Raw genomic sequence first — 18,110 nt, forward strand, 5'->3', positions numbered from 1 at the left:
ATTATAGTTAAAAAGGGGTCTTGGTGTCCTATTAAGAATTGAGGTCTGCATAATTTCTTTTAAACCTTAGGGGTACATGTGTCAATTTTTCTATAATTTTTTTTAAAACAAAAACCTAGCATATTTATAATTAAAATTCTTTGAGAGAAGACTAAGAGAAAACTTGTGTGAAACAGACGCGTTACTTCAATATGTAGCAAATCAGTGGGCCTAGTGTATGGGATCAACACTATGAAATTCATTAAACTATTTTATCCTATATTAAAATTCACTGCTCCATTAAATAACATGATAAGATAATATGTCATGATTACTTACTAATTTCTTTTAAAAAATAGAAGAAATTTTATAATATATTAAAAATATTATTTTTTATATACAATATATAAACAATGATAATAATATTTATGTATTTATTTTAAAAAATTATTATGTAAATAATAATTTTATTAAATTTAATTATATATGTTATACATGATCAATGCATTGATCGATTGTATTATCTAAAATTCTTCGGCCAATAAAAGTTGGGAAAATCATGTTGAAAGGCGAATCCACCAGTGAAGAGGGCCCCAGCAGTAATTGGCGTAAATATCAAGATTCAAATTCCAATTTCAATATCAAAACGATTAGTAAATTCAATGCACTTTGTCTTTCCGTCAGCGCAATAGGAGCCATCCATTACTAATCCCACACGCACCGCCCTCATCATCTTCTAACCAGACTCCCGACCGACTTCCGACCGACTCCTCTTTCTGCATTTACTATGTGAAGTCAATTCTTTTATTTTGGATAAAGAGAGTGCATCGGCAATAAGGGTTTTGATAAAAAAGTGCAAAAAACAAAAATATAACACTTAACAAGTGTACCCACAAGCAATCAAGTTTCATAAAATGCCAATTTGAACTTATTATTAGCTACATAAGCCTGAACCCGTCTTTCACGTTAAGCGAAGAACTCGGTCTTCGCAGAGATATTAGTTAGTCAAGCTTTGATGCCTTTATACATGGGCCAGAGAGTGTCAAATCTGCTTAGCTATATATGGTGTTATTTTTCCACAGGCAATGCCAACTAATAAGTTCCAATCACATGTTCTTTCAATGCGAGGCACAGCACATGTAGATATCCGTGACACATCAATCTGTTCTATCTTTTGGCTTTTTTAAAGAAAAAATGAGTGGGGATAATTTTTTCCTTAAGAAATGTGAATTGATTACACATTTCTTCAATATTAGTGAGGGTATAAAATATAAATAACATTTTATAAAATTTAATATAAACTAATTATAATACTTATCTGATTGTAAATATAATATTAATTGTAAATATTAATGATTGTTTGGTATAATATCAATTGTTTGATGTGGTATCAGATTGTAATATCAATGCTAGAAAAAAAAAAAAGACTAATTTTGGCTAACAACTATCCTTGTTATGGAGCCATTATTGTATGGACAAAATTGTATCAACTATTTGGATTCAGTGTGCCGGTGTAAACTTTGCTGGTTTTTTAAAAATTTCACATCAAGTGTGTATTTATCATTGTAAATTGTTAAAATCTAATTAGATATATATTTACTTTTTTTAAAGAAAAATCAACTATCAATTTACAACCTTTTAAAGAAAATTATTGAATCCAAATTTCATTTTTTACGATAAAATGGCACGTAGGACCCATTTCAGATTGCTTTTGAAAATTCAAAGTGACTTTAAAAGGCCAAAAGTTAGTTTTGGTGTATGATAAATTTTCTAAAAATCACTTTTGACAAAATCTCTCGATCTTATAGTATATTTTGAAATGCAAGGAAGGAATGGTTTTTCATAATTTAATTTTGACAGTTAGTTTTTTATACTTAGTATAATTCTATATATATTATAAAAATCTAAAATTATCTTTATTAATTATGAAATAAAATCATTAACTTTAAAGATATATTATTATTACCAGTTATATTGAGATAACAAATAAAAAATAAAATTAATAATAAAAAATATTTATTTTAGTTATAAATTTTTATATATACATAATAAAAAATATTTAATATAATATTTATAAATATGTAAATAAATTTTAATCAATATTAAGTCTAGTTCAATCATTTACATTTTTTAACTAAAATATATTAGTTTGGATGGAAAAAAAATAACAATTAGTATATTTTCCCTAAAATATACATTGCACAATCTAGCAATAAAACTTTATTAGATTAGATTTATAAAATAGTTACAATTTTAAACTTCGCTAGATAATATTCAAGAATGTTTAGAGCTTTCAATTAAATAAAAGGAAATAAAAAAAAAGAACAAAAATGTTAAACATGCAACTACATTAGTTTATTAGCACTACCGCCATTATAGTGCATCGCCATAATCGTCAAAAGAATGCCAAACAATAGGCCTATCAAATGGGTCGTTTTAAAGTGGTTTTGCGTCGTGTTATTATCGAATTGTGTTAAAATTGTATATTCGAATTTAATCCATTAGTTTATTGAGCGAGATTGCCTGTATTCCTCTCATAATAGTCAATAAATCGCAGTATATTTTTATAATATTATCTTTATTTTAAATACACATTTATTCATATTTATTATAAATTATATAAATAGATGTTAAAATAAAATTTTAAGTATTAAAAATAAAAAATATATTTTCATATAAAAAAATTAAGAATAAAATATTTTTCTTATACTTTTTATTATTTTTTAAATATTTTTATATGATAAATATATACTTTGTATTCTTAAGATAAATGATCAAGTAAATGATCCATTTACCCTACTTTTTTTTAAAATTTTTTTGGTACCAATTTTTTTTTAATATTATAAAAACAGTAAAAGTGTGAGTGGTATATATTTCCATATCAGAATATGTGGTATGGAATGGTACGTAGATCGTGTTGTTCACGTGTTAAGCTTATTTTTAACTCGACGTGCAAAATTCGCACACTTTTTGTCCATTTATGTTTGATTGTTTGTGACTTTGTGGTATCAGCACAGCCAGAGACCGACTTAAAAAGTTAAAAAAACCCACGTTGAGCTCCTGTGAAATATGAGAATCACATATGTAATTATGTATATATCGCCATTTTCTCTTTTGCTTTCTGTTTGTTTTAGAAATCGTCGTGGAAATTTAATTATGATTGCGTGGTCGCTTAATTATCTCATACATGGGCAAGGACGCACAATCAATCATTGTACCTAGGAATTATCATATGCAATTATTAGATGATGAATCGCTTGTATATGAAAACCGGCAGCGAACACGCAGTTGTATGTCTCAGAATTCACATGGATGAAACGTGCCTTACTATTCTTAATCTTATATTTTAATCTTATATTAGGTCAACGAATCATGTTGCCAAAAGGGTCAACTTGAATGAACAATGCACGATGCACATATTACATATATATGCAATTCTCCAGTAATCACTTAGTCACTTGGCTTGGATATACAGAATCAATGGAATCTTCTTGTGCCAAAAGCATAAATGTAAAATGTTTAAAAACTAAAATCCCTTTTGATGACAATCGAAGTTTTAAGTGGCTTCCAACTTCTTAGGAGTTTCCATGCTTTCCCTTTTAGCCAAAAGCAGGAAGTTTTAACTTTCTCGGGCTTAAAGCCAACAATATGATGGTCAAATGTAGAAGTAATAATTCTAATTAAAAAATAATAATACTAATAATTAAAAAAATATCATGCAGATGAAAATTCGCATTTGGTTAGGTTAACAGCAATATATAATCAAAAATTAATTTGTTAGCACAAATTATTAGAAACTCCGATGGCGAGTAGTGGTGGAACCACGCAGACTTTCCAAATCTTTTATTTCTCCTCTATGGCTTTGTATAAAATACAAAAAAAAAGTTTAAAAATTAGTAGGATGGTTTATTTTTTATTATTTTATATTTTAATGCAGCTAATACTATTATTTCAATAAATATGTACCCTTATTCAAAAGGAGTAAGTCTTGTTGAGGCTGAACTATATCTTCACCGTATGATGAGGATAGGAGTGGTACTGGAATACATATAATGGTGATTTTCAAATTTTATAAAGATGTTCATAGAAAATTAATCGAAGGTAGTCCCTAGACTCTGTAGCAGCAACCCATGTATTATGTTGGGGTTCATAAAAGATTTGATGTTTAAGGGTGATCCCAATAAGTTTTTTTCAATCATAAATATCAATATATTTTTCACTGTAATATATATATGAGGAGGTTATTCTAAATTAAATTCTTTTTTTAAAAATTTGAGCCAAATTAAATATTCAATGACAGATATTAAAAATCGAAGTAGTGTTTAATGATGCTAATTCATTTATATGTATAATATGACAATATTAAAGCATACGACTTAAGAGCGTGTTTGTATAAGGAGAAGAAAATAAGGGCGCAACACATAATTTTTTTTAAGACATACGGTTTAATATAGTTAGATTTTAATGCTATTAAATTGTATTGATGCGACCATACCAGCACTAATGCACCGAATCCCATTAGAACTCCGCAATTAAGCGTTTTTGGGTGAGAGCAATACTAAGATAGGTGACCTCTTGGGAAGTCCTCGTGTTGCACCCCTCATTTTTTTTTAAAAAAAATTTTATCAAGCTGCACAGCTTAATAGAGTGCTTGCATTAAAAAAAAAAAAATGAAGGCACCTGCACAGATCATTATCTAGTAAAAATTTCTTTACTTTATAGTATGAGACAAGGTAAAAGATAGAAAAAAAAAATTTAATATACTACAAGTTCAAAATATACTATATTAAAGTAAGAGTTTAGTGTGTCATTCTTGCCTTTTAACTATCCTTTACTTTGATAAAGTAAGGGATCCCTTATTGGAAAATTAGGATATTTCAGCTTAAATTTTTTACATAAATTTTTTAATCAAATTTTAATTCATTGATCTCATTCAATCCAATAGTGGATGAATTAGCATCATTAAATGTTTACATATATATAGAAATTTTCTAATGAGATTATCTCCTTTTTTCTTTTCTCCCCGTTGAGGCCAAACTCAAACATGTTCGTGAGAGATAGTTGTCCATATACTGATAAAAGGATGTATGGATTATCGAGAAGGTGGTCCCCTTAGACTGGCCAGATCCCATGAGATAGAAAGTTAGATCTACATTGGATCCCAATCAATCGAGATTTTTCCTTTCGACCATATTTTGATTGCTACTATCATTGATGATATTTTTTTCAAGTTCAGATACTTTATTGATCCACTTACTTCTATTATGTCAATTTTAGTCACTACAATTAAAATTCAAGTTCTTATTTATATTGACAATTTAATGTCTCATGATCAAGGATATTTGAGATTTTTTCTTTTCGTTGCATGATTTCTTCTTCATGTAAAGTGAGGATGTCACTAACAAAAAAAAAAAAAAAAGAAAACACAATCTCCAATTTATTTAAATATGTACTTTTTTTTTAAATTTTAGTGACATCATCACTTTAATAAAATGAGGACGCACTCATTAGAAAAGTGTATATGTGTATGTATCTATGTGCGTGGGTGCGTGCGCCTTTGTGTGTAGACACAAGCACACACACATACATATACATATATAATTTTTCTCTAATGAAGACATCCTCATTTTAAATATATGATGTAATAATGTTTTCACACTTCACACACACACACACACATATATTTTTCTATAATGAGGACATCCTTAGTTTAACAAAGTCAGGATCTACTAACAAATAAAAAAAAACACATATTTCAATACATAAACAGACAAAAAGGCAAGTCTTGAATTGATAACTCTATGAAATGAGAGTTATCACGGCAGTTCTAAACTTAAATCAAGACCACTTAGAGAGTAAATGATGTGTTTTTATTATATTTTGCATAAACATCAATTTTAGTTGAGTCTTAATAAGTTTTGCTTGATTTAAAGTAATTTATGCTCAAAACATGTGCATAATTGTAGGTTTTCAGAAGTTCATAATTTATTAAGGGATGCTGAGATATTAGGCTAGCAAGAAGAAGAAAGAATATGGCCACAAAAGAAGTGAAACACAACCGGGAACAATGCAGTGTTATAGCCATTGCTGGAGCAACCATTGTTGTAGCAATCCTGGAACACCGAGTGAGAAAACTTGGCGGGGGTTAGCTGCAGAATTATGATATGCAGTTTCCTAATTTGACTCATGTACGCCCAAGGCTTTTGTTTACTCTAGTTTTCAGTTATAAAAGGAGGTGCACATCACATAAAACGACGGAAAGGAATTATCTTTGGAAGAATTGGAGAGAAAAAGAAGAAGAAGAAAAGATCTCAAGGGAACTAAGGTCGCATCATTGAAGAATCCAACAGAGTTATTTGGATTCACTATCTATCATTCTTCACTTATTCAATCTAATGGGTTCTTGACTGCTCCTATGAGTTGCTATATAATTGCTATAGCATTTTACTCTAGTAGTTATTATTATAACTGTTATCTCGGTTGACCACCCATTTAATGGTTCAAGTTAAGATAGAGCCGCAAAAGGGCATGTCTTAGTGGATATTATTAGAGTAATACTTGATTTTAATTTAAGTTTCCTGGATTAAGTTTATCTTGAATCCCATAAGGGCCATACTTGAAGTTAAGATTTGTGATAACTTAGACATAGGTACTCACCTTGTAGGGTGGAGAGAATGAATGTTCATAATGTCATGTCATAGGTAGAATAACAACTGGTCATTGCTAAGATACTTACAGGTATGAGAATTCCAATATGCAACAGTTGAGGATGCAAAATAAATTCTGCCTAATGCTATAGAAATTGTTGTAGCAACTGGTGTTAACTTGATAAAAAGTAGTCAGCCCATAAAGAGAGTTTGATCATTCGACTACCTTATTCTCATTTGATTCTTCGACGCATTTTTATTTAATTTATTTCATTACTGCATTATTTCATTTTATTCTCTCACAATTATCAATTTCAATAGTAACCAACTTTACATTTGTTCCTCTCGGAATCAAGGTAGATTGCACTATTGTGATTGCTGTAGCATTTCTAGTAACATCAATCCTTTTGGAGACGATCTTAAATATTCATCACTTTATTACTTGTTGTGTACACTTGCACATTGGCATCAATAGCATTTGATTAAAAAAATAACCAACACCAATATATTAAAATATGCGTGTTTTTTTTTCTCTATATATTAGCGGCATCGTCAATTTAACAAAGTGAGAATATTCTCATTGGAGAAAGAAAATCTCTCTCTGCCTCTCTCTTTATATATATATAGGCCTGCCTACCATCCACACCAGCATAAATGGAGTTTTCTGAAAAATGTACTAGTGGAGGAAGTCCTCTAGGGGATAAGAAACATAGAACTAAAGAGAGAGCTGGAAAAGAATCTTTTGTGTATAAGCCTACATAATCTCGAATGTTACCAATTCTAATACATCGACCAAATAATACAACGCAAGCAAAAGTTCCTAGATTTATGGAGATTTAGAACAACATATAAGTCATCATGCTTGCATATCCACCATTTGAGTTTCCTAATATAAAAGAGAATATAGAAAGTAAAGATTGAAAATCAAGTAAAGACGAACTTTTTTAAGCATTTTTTGTGTAGTATAATATAGTAATTTTTTTTTTCAATTAAGAAAGATGGCTGAGTGGATTAAATTGTCAGATTTGTAATCTAGTGTATGAGCTAATTGTATTGAAGGTTTGAATCCTTTTCTTTCCATTTTGGTTGATGGCTTGTTATCTTTCAAATTTTACTCTAGTTAAAACTTTTATTTTTTAAAAAACATTATTAACAAGGAATCAAAAAAATCCTAAGAACATTTATATAAATAAAGTAAGCACTTTTCTTTTTATTCATCCCTTGCTTGATTACACCCTAGATCATTAGAGAAGAATCCAAAAATGAAAAGCGAAACAAAGAACATCACTATGGTGTAACAAAGAGTTTGAGAGTAAGCATTATACTATCTCTAAATTAGACTTTTTGGGAAAGGAAAAAGAGGATAGATTCTTTATTTTTATACTACATATCTAATTTTGACATAAAGAAATGAAGTTCTTTTAAAATTCGATTATCATCATGGAAATTCATTTTCAAAGATTAAATTCACACATTAGAATTGGGCAATGGAATACACTATGTTGGTAGTCGAAACAACAGATTCCCTCGCTATGTTACAATACCTCGCTCCTTATACAGTCACAACTCCAGCTAAATATTTTATGTACTATGAACGACACACTTTAACAATTTATGATGATCCTCCAAACAAGCATAAACTCATCAACAAATGTCTCTTTTATTATAAAGTCCACTTGGTCACGAAGCTTATCCCATAGATGCTTTTTATTTGCATTCACGACTTCTAGAAAGAGCCAAAAAATTAGGTTAGAAATTAGGCAAAAGAAGTATGATGTCATACTAATAGCTGAGCTGGAATCCCATCTAACTTAGGATTCTTGTGATTCTAGAGGATTTAGCTATAGAAGAACCAAGAACATAGAGCTTTCCCCATTTTTCTAGCCTTATTTTTTTGGTCTTAAAAATAATGGTTTAAAAAATGAGTAATTTCCATTCTTTATCCCTTATTGCCCAACCTGAGAGTAGGTAGCTATTGCATTCCACTTATTTAGCAGGGTTCTATAGTTAGTTCGCAACTTTTGTATATCGTGCAAGCAGTGTTGGACAAAGCAAAAGCATGAATGCCGGCTTGATTAATGCAAACATTGGGCAAGAATCCAATGCCTTGAAAACCCAAAGGTTCCTCGATAAAGGAGAGTGAGTAAAGGCCTAAGATCAGGCCCAAAGGCATAGTCGATGGACAAGAGTTAAATATTCCTATATTTCCCCTTGTTCGTCCTAAGGGCAAAGGAGGCTAGGTTAGCTAAAAGATGGTTATCGGTTTAAGAATGCAAGGCGCCATTGCTTTTAGGGTAAAAATGTGTAAAGAAAATGGCCTAAGCCAATGTTCAAGTACTATGTGGTATAATGTTGAAGTAACCCATGTTATACTCCTAGGAAAAGCTCGAATACATGTATATATAGTTAAAGGTTGCTCGTATTTGTGGAAAAATCCCTAATTCAAATTGAAATATGCAATGATTCAGTATATGAGATTTGTTTTTCCTCTTTTTTTTTTAATTAGAATTCCCAAGAAAAATAATAATTTATTATTACTATATGTTATATAATCTGAGATCAAAAACAAGAAAGGCAAGATCCATTTTGCATACCACTATAGAATTCCCCAGAAAAAGAATAATTTGTTATATATTATATGGTAAAGTAAGAAGAATTCTTTATTAGCTAACAAGCAGTTTCAAATTTTTTGATTTGTTTAAAATATTGAATAACTTGATTTATAGTAATAAGGTTAACATTTTATTTTTTACTTTGTATGCATTTCTATTATAAGGATGTAGAAAAGAAAACATGGATATTTAGATCAAAGGTTGAGAAACTCAACGCCATTAGTCCTAAACAACTTGGAGCTGGGCCTTTTTTTAGCGCTATTACAGATGCAAGATTAATGAAAAAAATTGGATTTAACTGTCAATTGTTTCAAAGAAACATGATTAACTACGAATTCGAATCATAACATATGCTTTCATAAAACTATATTATTCTTCCAATTTAAATCAAGCAGGTTTTCCATGAACAATTTCTATTCGATACAAGTAGGAGAAATGATATCCTTAAAAGATAGAGAAATCAGAACCAAGTCAAGATGATATGATTAATTCTTCCTTCTTGTGTCGAAGATTTTACAATTTCTAATGCAATTGCAGTTACATCTTTTTTCTATTTCTGTTTAGGAGTTTTTATGTCTTTTCATTCTCCTTTAAACCCTCAAAAAATTGATAAAATGATTAACTACTTCATTTATGAATTTTATACTATTAGAAATACATGTCCTACCAAAACAAAATTTTTGAACTTGCTATCCTCTTCCCTAGCAGACAAAGATTTGCCTTTGTGGAATAGATGATTGATTTAGATCAAGATGAAAGTCCTCCTACATTGTATTATGGAATACATGGTGTATATTTGAAAGAGTTGACCTCCTTACTTCACTCATGGTACAATCCTTTTTCCATTGAGCCATCATTCTCTTTGGTCTATAGAGTCAAAATGTAAGACTGGTGCCAATATATAGGAAGAACTAATTGAGTTGGGATCACTAACTAATATTAACATAACACCTATAGAATAAAAAATAGTAATATAATAGAAAAAGAATTGTCTTTTTCATATAGTTATGTATATTTTTCCCACTATTGTTGCTACTGTGTGCTTTGCATAATCAATCAGTTCATATAGATATCCCTTCAACGTAGGTCATTGAAAGGGTCTTGAAGAACCACCAAAGCAAGAAAACCAGGAACTTTTAGATAAAGGATACCCATTCGAAGAATACATAACTACATGTAGAAGCACAGTAACCCATCAATTTGGGATCCAATTCAGAATTTCCCTGGAGGTATCAGGAAGGAATTACAATGGAATAATATCGACTCTATAGATATAGAAGAAAAAGTTCTCTATTAATTCAAATGTTATAGCTATGGCATATGAATAGAGAAAGAGGAAAAAATTGAAGATCTCATATAATACTTTTGATAAAAAAAATTAATCTAACCTATTTCATACCCTTCACTCAATGAGAAAATGAATTTGCTTTTATAAGATTAAACTTATGGGATTTATGAAATGATGGAAGGAAATTAAAAAAAAGAAATAATAAAAGAAAAGGAAGGGAAAAATAATAAAAAAATATGAAATAGACGAATCCAGATTCCAATGAACGATGAAGCACTCGGTTTCCACTTTGGCTGTAGGTGTAATCAACACGCTATTAAAGATATGATGGAAATAAATAATAAAAAAAAGAGCTCTAGTATAAACATTCTCATAAGTGCATAATAAACTAATTGTATACCATCATTAGGCTAAGAGCACATCCCAAGAAAATACTTCCACGACCAGTTGACTAAAATGGGAATCCCAAATTACATGAGCAATAAGTCTTATATGTAAGGGTCCTGTAGCTATGCCTCAAAATTTCCTTGTCAAGCTACATGAAAAACATTTCTGAGAGTCTGAAAAATTATTGCTAATTTTTGGAAGTGAGAGGCAAAAATATTCTTATAAAAACTTTCATTAGTAATATCACCCCGTCTCTCAAAGTCATGTGCGGTAGCAATACCAAAACAAGTACGATGAGTAATGGGGTCCTGAGCTAAGCCTTGGCTAAACAATGGAAGTCTTAATGCTATAATGCCTTTCAAATCCTTGTAGTCATCATTATACCACAATAATTCTTGCCAAAAGGACACCTGTGTTGTGGTAATCTAGATTGATCCAACTAAATTTGCCTTCTACCACATTGTTCTCATCTTACTAGATGACTTAGGTCTATATAAATTAAAAAATAGAGAGATTAAAAGTCTCAGGAGGTGAATTTCATTTCTTAAATCATTTTAAAAAAAGACTTAGTAAACTTAGTATGAGCAATACTATGGATTGGATTCATTAGAATGGAGGTCCTTACTCAAAGATGTTCATTTCTATGTATACATATAGATCACATGGCTTGTGATGAGAGAAAAAAAATTCTAGCTAAAGCCTACCAAATTTTGAACGATTAAGAATGTATGAGAAATGGTTAAAGATTCAATGGGTCTATTTTAGGGTGGGGAGGGACTTGAACTCTCGCGGTTTCTAAATTCAACGAATTTTCCTTTTACTATCAATTTTATTGTTGCTCGAATTGATATTGATGTGTAGAATAGAACTCTAGCTTTATTCTTGCGCGATTAATCAGTTCTTCAAAAGTTAAAAGAAAGGATCGATTAGACCATGGAGGTGGAGCGAGATTTGAGTCAAGAGTACTCAATTCTTTCTTCATTTTTAAATTGATTTAGAATAGTTCTTTTCTTTTTCGTAAAAAAAGAAAAAAAGATTAAGTTGTGATTTATTTTTTTCTCTGCATAGACATAGTCTGCATACCCTTATCCTTCAATTTGTAGAGTTTTAAGATTAGATAAAAGCATTCATTTTACTTTTTTTTTTTTTTGCTAAAAATGATAGCCAACTGCATTTGCTAGAATCACTTCCAATGAGTCTGCATCTATTCCTTTTTTTCACTTTCTGGACTCTTGTTTGTTCTTGGAAGTGAGGATTTGGCTTAAGACTATCCATTTTTAATTCTAACGTTTCTCTAAATTTGAAAGTTTTCATTTAGTGAGTTTTTATAATATGCCTCGATTCAATTAAGTCCATAATGTCTACCAAATTCTCTATATCTGCTTGTGTATTAGGTGTTAACTTATATGTTTAATGATTTTGATGATAACAAACATGTTTTAAATTGACAAGTCTAAAAATTTTGTTAATCGAATCATAGTGTGAAAGCCGTATAATATTCTAAGAAAAAGGTGAACCGTTTATCAGAAAAAGGCAAACCGATAGCATTCTAGAGAGCAAATCTCAGATAACGGCAAACCGTTTATGGATAACGGTGAACCGATTGCATTCTAGAGAGCAACTTTCAGATAATGGAAAACCATTTATGCATAACGGTAAACTGATTGCATTCCAAAGAGAAAATTTCAGATAACGGGAAACTTTTTATTGATAACGGTAAACCGATAATATTCCAAACAACAATCATCTTGCAAACGGTAAACTGTTTATGTCAAACGGATAATCGATATCTTTGGACAAGATTCTGGAGTGATAACGATAATTCGACATCTTTATAACGCCAATTCGACAATTTGAAATTTAGCACAGCGATCTCTTGCTTAAGTCAAAACGGTGATCTGATAAATGCTAAATAACGATTCGATTGTGTGCAGAAAGTCAATAACGACTAGTTTTCTGCTCCATCTATAAAATGGCTCAATCAAATTCAAACAAAAAGTGATCCAACGGTTATCATTGAGCTTGCTATTGAGTACACATCTGTTATTTGTTGAGTGTTAGAAAATGCATATTTATAAAGGAGAAAACCGTCATTTTACATTTCAAGTCTTACTAACAACCCTTACTTTTATGTATTTAACCTTCTTGTGATTTAATTACATGTGTTTTATTTTAATTAAGTATTTTATGTATTTTATGGGCATTATAGTCATTTCACAATAAAGGAGAAATCAGACGGCAAAACGGACATCACTTTTGAACTCAAGACGGTCAAAAACCTTAGGAGGAGCATAAAAGGAAAAATGGCACTATTCACATGTACGGTACTATTCACGTGTACGGTACTGTCTACGTTACTGTTCACGACACTGTTCACATAGACGGATGATGACGTGGCATTGACCGATGATGTGGCATTGACTGATGAGGTGTCACGATCCTATTGGACTAAAATTCTTATGTACTGTTGATGGTGACGTGGCAGCATATCAGTGGACGAAAAATCTCGTGTACGGTGCATGCATCACACAGGATTATTTTCAACCAAACTGCGTTACTGTTCATCCGGGTCAAACCGCGTTACTGTTCAAAGTCGGGTCAAACCGTGTTACTGTTCATCCGCGTGGTCAAATCGTGGACTGTTGACTGATGACGTGGCGCAATCCTAAGCGTCCAAACTGTTTTTAATCCGATGGCCATGATTTACTCCATGTATCTATAAAAAGGGGGCCTCTCCCCCCTAATTGGATATCTCTGAATCCATTTTTGGGATCCATTTTCTGTAATTCCCTCTCCATCTTGTATTTTCTTCGTATTTTAATAAATTTTCATTTTGCCCCTAGTTCAATTATGAGTGGCTAATTTTCTTTCAAGCTTGGGTTGAAGGTGAAGTCTCAACATGTGTCATGGGCTTAATTTGGTAAATTTATTTTCTCTTCCCCTCTAGTTTTTGTGGATGTTTTGACTTCTCGTCGACAAATAATACTAATCTTGTCTAGTACCACCTTGGTTACACCGGTCCTCTAGTACAAGGTTATTATTATTTGGCACGATAAGCCCTTAGCACCATATTGATTAGAGCGTGGTTCATGAGGTGTGGATTCCCCCCTCATGATTTAATTGGCATTAATACGGATTATTTAGCCCATGATGCATGTTGATACGGATCCAGATACCCAAGTACGTCATTTCAATAGAATTCTCTTCAATTTATTCTCACCATTTCAATACCAATTTTAGAATTTATTCTCTCCATTTTAATTTAAGTTTTAGCATATTCCAATCATTTCCACCACAAATCCAATCACCCATTCACAAAATTAATTCTACACAATTAAAATCCACCTCCTCGTGGGATCGACACTCGTCACCATTAATCTATACTACAATAGATTCGTGCGCTTGCGAGTACATTAAAATTTGCACAACAAGTTTTTGGCGCCGTTGCCGGGGAGGTAAGTAATTTTAATTCATAGAATTAAATTTTTTTTAATAATTTCTTTTATTTGTTTTCTTCTATTTTTTTTAATTAAAAAAAGAAAAAAGAAAAAAGAAAAAAAGTGAATCTACATCTAAAGGTTAGTATTTCTTTTCTTTTTCTCTTCTTTAAAATTCTGTGATTTAATTTTCAATTTATTTTTCTTTGTAATTTTTTTTATTTTATTAATTTAATTTTTAGTTAATTTATTTCACGTATTTGTTTTTGTGTATTTTTTTAGTAAGGTTATAATAGCGCAATAAGGTTAGTATTGTAATTTCTCCCTCTTCTTTATTTTTACTTGTTTTGTTCCTATCTTTATTTTTATTTTATTTGTTTTGCATGCATGGTCGTAGGTCATTATTACCTAATATTGAACCTATAGACCTTGAACTAGAAAGAACACTTCGCACATACAAACAAATTAAAAATAAAATGGATTTGCAACCACAGGAGAGGCCATTTAAGGATTACTTCAGTCCCTTAGCTAATTTGAGCACATCATGCATAAGATACCCAAATGTAGCTGCTAGGAGCTTTGAACTAAAACCTAGTGTGCTAAATTGTCTCCCCACATTCTATGGCTTAGAAAATGAGGACCCATATAATCATCTGAATGATTTTCATGCTATTTGTCAAACTTTTAAATACGAGAATTTTTCAGACGATGATGTTAAACTCAGATTATTCCCATTTTCTTTAAAGGATAGAGCTCGTTCATGGCTTAATACATTGCCTGCCAATAGCATTGCATCATGAGAACAAATGGTAACTAAATTTTTGAATAAATATTTCCCAGTGCATAAAACCAATGCTATTCGCAGGGAAATCTCGGAGTTTACCCAGAGAGAGGACGAGTAATTTTTTGAAACATGGGAGCGATTCAATGGGCTACTCTTGAAGTGTCCACATCATGGGTACGAGAAATGGCACCAATGCCAATACTTTTTGGAGGGATTACTACCAAATGTGCAAGAATGGCTAATGGCAACAAGTGGAGGAGAGCTAATGTCAAAAAGTGCATCAGAGATTTGGGAATTCTTCCAGCGACAAGCGGATAATTCCCAACAACGGAGTCGATCACTCAGGAATACTAGAAGAATTAAGGGAGTAAATGAGGTTCACATTGGCGAATCAAGTTCAGAAATTAAAGAAGTCAAAGCGATAATTGAAGGTCTCTCTCGACAAATAGCATCATTATCGACTGCTAAATCAACAGAGCCACATGACCATGACTCATACTCAGATCAAGCCAATGCCATAGGTGTAATGAGAAAACCATCGAATTACAACCCATACTCCAACACATATAACCCTGGATGGAGAGACCACCCCAATTTTTCATGGTCTCAAGGATTCCAACAGAACGAACCAGCAGCTCCAGCTCCACCAATTCCACAAAATCCTCAAGCCTCTCAGCCACCATTTAGACCATACAATCAGAATCAGAATTTCTCTCAGCCCAGACCATGGGAGGATTCATTCCAGAATCTCAAGAATCTTACTCACTCCACGATTGAGCAACAAAACCGCACCATTGATGGACTACGAAATGAGTTGAGAGCAGGCTTCAACTCACAAGCTCAATCGGTTTCAAGCCTCGAGAAGATGGTGGGACAACTTGCTTCTTCAGTTCAGACCTTGGCAATGACCGTTGAGAAAGGCAAATTTCCAAGTCAACCAGTGCCTAATCCTAAAGGAGTGCATGAAGCAAGTACCAGTTCACCACAGCAGCATGGAGAGGTCAAAGCAGTAATGACCTTGCGAAAAGGAAAGGAAGTCGACAACAAAGTGGAGATGCCGGTGACAAAAGAAAATCAAATTGTACCTGTGAATGTTGAGGACTCATCACCGGAGGAGAAAGAAGAAACCAACCCACGGGAATATGTTCCCAAAGCTCCATTTCCTCAAAGGTTAGCTAAAGGAAAAAAGGGAAAATCCACAGGTGAGATTCTTGAAATCTTCAAACAGGTAAGTGTTAACATCCCTTTACTTGATGCTATTGAGCAAGTTCCATCTTATGCCAAGTTTCTTAAAGACCTTTGTACTAAAAAGAGAAACATGCATGTTCAAAAGAAGGCATTTTTAACAGAAAACGTTAGTTCTATCCTCCAACATAAAATTCCTCTAAAATGCAAAGACCCAGGCTCCCCCACTATCTCATGTAGCATAGGGAACCACACAATTGAGAATGCTTTGTTGGATTTAGGAGCTAGTGTAAATCTGTTGCCTTATTCAGTATTCGTGAAACTTGGACTGGGAGAATTACACCCAACTCCAGTGGTGTTACAACTTGCAGATCGGTCCACGAAAATACCTCGTGGTATTGTGGAGGATGTGCTTATCCAGGTAGACAAGTTTTATTTTCCTGTTGATTTCATTGTAATTGACACTCAACCAATACAGGATTCAAGGAAGCACATCCCCATTATTCTAGGCCGACCTTTCTTGGCAACTGCGGATGCTCACATTCAATGCAGGACTGGAAATATGCAGTTGTCCTTCGGCAACATGACTATGGAACTGAACATCTTCAACATTGCCAAACAACCTCACAGTGCAGATGATGGAATTGTTGATGTGGATTTAATTGAAGCATTAGTTGATGATACTTTTGTTTCAAACCTTAGTGATGATCCTTTACAAACATGTTTAACTCACTTTGGTTTTGATTTTGATATTGACAGATCGGTTGATGAGGTCAACGCCCTGCTTGACTCAGCACCATCTATGGACACTAATAAATGGAAGTCAAAAGTTGAACAACTAGCACCATCAGAGAAGAAACTCATCCCATCATCAGAATCACCACCGAAACTCGAGCTCAAACCATTACCCAACACATTGGAATATGCATTTTTGGGAGAAGAAAGTACTCTACCGGTAATCATCTCAGCATTCCTCAATGACGAACAAAAAGGTAAGTTGTTGGATGTTTTGAAAGAGCACAAAGGGGCATTAGGATGGACCATAGCAGACATTAAAGGTATAAACCCAGTAGACTGCATGCATTACATTCACCTTGATGAAAATGCTAAAACTACTAGGGAGATGCAACGTCGGTTAAATCCTAACATGAAAGAAGTTGTTAGAACAGAAGTCCTTAAGCTATTAGACACAGGTATCATTTACCCCATTTCTGATAGTTCATGGGTCAGTCCTGTACAAGTTGTCCCCAAAAAGTCAGGAGTCACAGTAGTTACGAATGCTGATAATGAATTGATACCCACTAGAGTAACTACAGGATGGCGTGTATGCATTGATTATAGAAAGTTGAATTCTGTCACACGTAAAGACCATTTTCCTTTACCATTTATCGATCAAATGCTTGATAGATTAGCAGGCCATGAATTTTATTGCTTTCTAGATGGCTACTCAGGATATAATCAGATTCCCATAGCACCAAAAGATCAAGAGAAAACTACTTTCACTTGCCCTTTTGGCACATTTGCATATAGGAGAATGCCATTTGGATTATGTAATGCACCTGCTACATTTCAACGATGCATGTTAAGCATTTTTTCTGATATGGTTGAACAATTCCTTGAAGTCTTTATGGATGACTTTTCTGTCTTTGGTGATTCGTTTGATCAATGTTTACATCATCTAACACTAGTTCTGCAGAGATGTATCGAGAAGAACTTGGTCTTAAATTGGGAGAAATGCCATTTTATGGTAAAACAAGGTATTGTTCTCGGTCACATCATTTCGAGCAAAGG

General features: G+C 32.3%; 1 non-coding gene and 1 pseudogene across 1 annotated transcript; one reads left to right on the plus strand and one right to left on the minus strand.

The window, feature by feature from the left end:
* The first annotated feature begins 4,460 nt into the window (after positions 1-4,460).
* On the plus strand, positions 4,461-4,579 carry LOC112100411 (annotated as a pseudogene).
* A 10,628-nt stretch (positions 4,580-15,207) lies between these two features.
* On the minus strand, positions 15,208-15,311 carry LOC112100463. Its single transcript, XR_002906834.1, has one exon. It is a non-coding gene; the product is annotated as a small nucleolar RNA R71 (small nucleolar RNA).
* Positions 15,312-18,110: the final 2,799 nt, after the last annotated feature.

The sequence above is a fragment of the Citrus clementina genome, unplaced genomic scaffold (assembly GCF_000493195.1).
Source record: "Citrus clementina cultivar Clemenules unplaced genomic scaffold, Citrus_clementina_v1.0 scaffold_3, whole genome shotgun sequence".
In the NCBI taxonomy this organism is placed as follows: domain Eukaryota; kingdom Viridiplantae; phylum Streptophyta; class Magnoliopsida; order Sapindales; family Rutaceae; genus Citrus; species Citrus x clementina.